Raw genomic sequence first — 5,019 nt, 5'->3', positions numbered from 1 at the left:
TGGCACAGACACCAGACAGGTGGGAGTCTCTGCTATATCCATCCAGCCCCTTGGCCGCCCACATCCCGGATGCTTTTAATCACTGCAGGATCCCCGCAGCACCCATCGCAGGGAAGGAGGGCATCACATGGAGAGCAGGAGCTCAGAAAGGGATCTGGGGTCCTCGTGGCAGCCAAGACAAAGAAACAAACACACAACAAGTAGCCCAATCACTTCCCCACGGTTATAGTGTTTCCTCTTTTTTCTACTGCAGGCCTTTTCTTTCAGTTCTGGCCAGTGATGCTTGATCAGATTTGGATCACGAGAGTGAAGATCACCCAAAACGTTGTACTTGTTCTTACTTGGAGTGAATCAGAATGGAAGGAAGGATCAGCTTTACCTTTTCTTTTTAAGGACTTGGACAAAAAATTATCCCTACCAAGTACTGGTGGTTCAATGGTAGAATTCCTGCCTCCCATGCAGGAGACCTGGGTTCAATTCCCAGCCAGTGCAGAAGCTTGTAGTAAATGTCTTGCATGCCTTAACAACTCAATATTGTCCCTCAGAAAGATGTTGGTTGGTAACCTTCACTGATTTCTTGACTTAAAAAAAAAATAAAACAGATCTTCCAGTGCAAAGATCTCAGAAAGGGCAGAATAGGTCAGCTTATTTTGACATTATGGATTCCTTCCTGAAACTTCTGGATTTATTTTATGAATCACGTATAAATGTATACACAACTAGCAGTGCTAATATTATGTGGCACCCTTAAAACTATCTCATGGTATCCCAGGGTGCCCAATCACCCTGGCTGAGAATTACTCTTTAGATTATTTCAACAGCACTGAGAGGATGCTACAAGTAAAAGGAAGATGAACAAAAGTGAAGCCTTCACCCCTTGCCTTGCCCAGCAAGGAAAATGATTAGTGCAAGAAAGAGAAACCCCATATATTTAATGCTTTAATTTTACTTCAGTCTTGACAAAAAAGGTCAGCTGTCCATTGAGAAATGCAGTTGGCAGTAAGGAAACGGGAGGAGGGAATAAGAGCGAAGTTCAAAGCTGGATTCTTGCTGGGAAAGCCAGCACTTTGGACACTAAATCCTAAATTTCAGCTCCAAATTGAGTGGAACAGCTCAGCTCTTTCCATCCTGAATTACCTCTGACCCCCACAGCCCATCTGCATCTGGCCCACACAGTGCCCCTCCACCCAGTGGCCACTCCCCCCATAGCCTCCAGGCTCCTGCCCTGACCCTGCACAGACCTGTCGGGGCTGCCCCCTCTTCACCCCCTGCGCTCCCCCTGCCTGCACCTGGGCACTGCTGGCCCCTGCTTGGGGGCATCAGCCCAGACCCCCTGCACCCTGGGACTTGCTCCTGCCCACCCCCCCCCCCCCCCGATCCAGAAGCAGGAAGTGCAGGGGAGCTGCTCCCCGTGGCACAGGGAAAACCCGTGGGCATGAATTGGGGCAGGAGCTCATCCAGCTCGGGATGAGCCCCAATGCCAGGGAGAGTCCTCACTCCAGGATGGGACATGCAGGTGGCTCCACAGGCTCCTGCCCGGGGCTAGAAGTGTGTTCATGCCCTGCCTGACCCTCCCCCCACACCCTGGCACATGCCTCTCAGCCCACCCCCATCTTTGCATTGCATAGTGGGGTGGGCAGCAGCAGTGTGGGGCTGTACCCTGTGGATGCCGTGGGGAGTCAGTGCTGTGGGAGCACTGGAGGGGCCACGGGGAGGGGACCTGGGCCATGCTGGGTGAAGGCAGGGGCTGCAGGATGTGGTGCAGGTGGGGGGCAGGTGTGAGCCTTGGCAGGGGGAGCTGTGACAGAGGGTTTCTGTAGCCAGCTGGATCCCCATAGTTTGTGGGGCAGGAGGGAAAGTGAAGATGACCCCAAGGCTGCTCTCTGTGGGGACAGTTGGGCCATCAGGGCTGGGCAGACCTCAGGGCTGTGCCCGTCCTCCCTTGTCCACCAAGCCCCTAGTAGAAACTTTGAGTTCATTGGATCCATTCCCCAAATCCCGGTTACTTATTCTGCATCCAGTACCCACTCACGAACTCTCTTTAACACTGCCAGAAACAGGATATCGAGGTCCAACACCTGCTTTAATCTGCAACATCCACAGGGGACACAGCTCCCCACTGACCCCCCACAGCCCCTCTCACTGCCTGCACATGCCCTCCGGTGCTGCTCCCTGCCCTGGGGCTCTTCACTTCCTCTGCTGGAGCTCCGATTGGCAGCAGGACATACCCAGGGCAAGACATAGGCAGTGTCTGTGGGACACCACCAGCTTCACTTCTTAATAGAAAAAGGGAGGGCAGGGATGGCACAGGGAGGTAGAGGCTGTGGGATAAGGATGAAGCAATCTCTAGGGCTGCAGGGTCTCTGGGATGGTCCCGCAGGCAGGGGCTGGGGAATGGGCAGGACAAGGAGCTGCTCCATTCCAGGTGGTGCTGGGGCTTGGGCTGGGGGTGTCCCGAGGTCTGTGCAGGGGCAGAGGAGGAACCTGGGGCCAGTGGGGAGTGAATACACATTGGGCTGTGGGGGTGGGCTTCCGTGTGTCCTTGCTGCAGGTCAGGACAGGGTCCATGTGTGGGGTTTGCCCCCCCAAGACCTGCACAGCCCTGTGCTCAGGTGGCAGCAGGCTCTGAATGGGCAGTGCTGGGGGGAGCTGCCCTGATCACTCTCACATAGGCGGGCAGCCCCCAGCAACATGGGTGAACGGTGCCATCTTAATCAGGGGGGGCACATGCCCCTGCTGCAACCAGTTTTGTTGCCTGGGGCGGTCCCCCATAGCCAATCCCTCTGCCTGGAGGGGGATCCCCCCAGAGCAGATCTCACTGCCTAGAGGGGGATCTCCCCTGGCTTATCACTGCAGCCACTTCCAGGAGCAGCTGCAGCAATCGTGGGCGGGGGGCGGGCACTGGCGCTCATGCCAACCCCCCCCTGCTTATCACCTAAGCAGTGAGCACAGATGATCAGGGGGTGCACTGGTGCTCTCAGGGGGTGCACATACACTGCCATGTACCCCCTACACGTCTCCACTGCCTGGCAGAAAGATCCCAGTCTTGGCTGGGTCTTGTCGTGCTGTGTGGCAATGATCAATGAGGACCGGTGCTCATCATATTGGCTTTTCCTGCTCTCCTGGTGCCCCCTGGAAGCCCATCTCACAGCTTGGAGCAGACTGCCCTGGTATTGCCTCCTCCTCTCCTTAGCCCTGAATCCAGACCCAGGTCCTCAGGGAGCAACACCCATGGGGCCTCTGCCCAGAGCAGTGACCCCCACTGCAGGCAGGGCAGAGTCCCTGGGGCTCAGCTCCAGCTCCATGGACAGGATGGTGGGACTGACTCTTCCTCCTCTCTCCTCTCCCACATGTGAAGCATGTGGCTGCCTCAGCAGTGCCAGCGCAGGGCAGGAGGAGGGCTTTCCCTGTGCCAGCAGCACTGGGTCTGACCTGTGAGTTCCCTTCACTACCCCAGGGTGCAGCAACCCTGAACAGAGCGGAGCAGCAGCCTCTCAAGGAGGCTGCTTATAAATTTATTAGGGGAGGTCAACAGGGAATAGGGGAAGCACTGTTTACTAAGGCGCCCCAGGGAGTGACTAGGAATAACGGGTGTAAACTAGTTGAGAGTGGATTTAGGTTAGATATTAGGAAGACATTTTTCACAGTAAGGCTGGCCAGGATCTGGAATGGGCTTCCAAGAGAGGTGGTGCTGTCACCTAGCTTGGAGGTCTTCAAGAGGAGGCTAGATAGTCACCTGGCTGGGGTCGTCTGACCTCAGTCCTCTTTCCTGCCAGGGGCAGGGGGTCGGACACGATGATCCATTGTGGTCCCTTCCGACTCTACAATCTATGAATCTAAGGAAGGTCCTGCTGGCCTGGAGCAGCCTAGGATGCTCCCAGGGAGATGGGAGGAGACAGGTCCTTGGCTCCTGAGCCATGCAGGTTAGATGGGCTGGACAGGTCTCCAAAGCAGGGGGAGCTCATGAAGGTGAGCATGGAGCAGCACAAGTGGGTATAGGTGCAGCTGGGGCAGAGCCCATGAGGAGCCAAGAGCCAGGGGAAGAATTTGGGAAGCTCAGAGACATGAAAATGTACAAAGAGAAACTTGCCTGGTTACAGAGGTTGTATTCCCACTGCCAGCCGAGAGGCCTTTGGGAAAGCAGGAGCTCACTTCCCAATGCACGTGGTCGGAGCAGCACTGCAAGGCCTGGTCCACGTTGGTGGAGCTTGGGCCCCTGCCTTGAAGTGCTGTCTCCACTGCCCTAAGGACTGATCCAATATTGCATGTAAAGACTGTGACAGTGAAGAGTCCCCCTGGGTGATCTGTGACACCTGCCAGCACCAGTCAGTCCCCACAATCATCCAGGACCATGGAGACCAGGGGTCTCTTCAGCTTCCCCAGCAGTCTCCAGCCTTGCCAAGGCCAGAGCAGTGCAAAGGCAGGTGTTTGCTGGAAGTGAGCAAAGTGTTCAGTCAGTGGGAGAGGGGGATTAATGCAAGGTGCCCCCTAGGGACAGGGGCCCATCATGCTCCCCAGCCTGCAGGGGAAAATCCTCGGAGCCACTCAAGCTCCATCACATGTTAAACAGGTGAGGGCTGGGGGAGGTGGTGGCTAGGGGTGGCCAGGGCATGGGAGGTGGCGGGGAGGTAGCCGTGATGATTTGCCCCTGCTGCTCGCTACCCAGCTGCAGAGAAGGGGAATCCCGCCACCCCCGGGACACTTCCTGCAGTTCTAGACCCCAAAGAAGGCTGCGGTTAGAGGGGCCTGCATCTCTCCCAAGTGATGGCAGCTCCTGCAGGGATGTGTGAGCTCTTCCAGGGGGTGATTAGCAGAGATCCTGGTTCTCTCCGATTTAAAAAAAATCCCCAATTTTCAGTTAAAAAAGTAACCCCAAATCCACATTTTCCAGTGATTAAAATGAAACACTACTATAGATATATTTATGTATTAGTGGTGTTTCATTTAAAAATCACAGAAAAAAATGTAGATTTGGGGTTACTTTTTTGTTTTTAACTGAAAACTGGGGATTTTTTTTAA

General features: G+C 55.1%; 1 non-coding gene across 1 annotated transcript; it reads left to right on the top strand.

The window, feature by feature from the left end:
- Positions 1 to 421: 421 nt before the first annotated feature.
- Positions 422 to 492, top strand: TRNAG-CCC. The gene has a single exon. It is a non-coding gene; the product is annotated as a tRNA-Gly (tRNA).
- The last annotated feature ends 4,527 nt before the right edge of the window (positions 493 to 5,019 follow it).

This window comes from Alligator sinensis, unplaced genomic scaffold, assembly GCF_000455745.1.
Source record: "Alligator sinensis unplaced genomic scaffold, ASM45574v1 scaffold650_1, whole genome shotgun sequence".
Classification (NCBI taxonomy): Eukaryota; Metazoa; Chordata; order Crocodylia; family Alligatoridae; genus Alligator; species Alligator sinensis.
The sequence above is the reverse complement of the archived record's forward strand: the minus strand, read 5'-3'. Positions and strand labels throughout refer to the sequence as shown.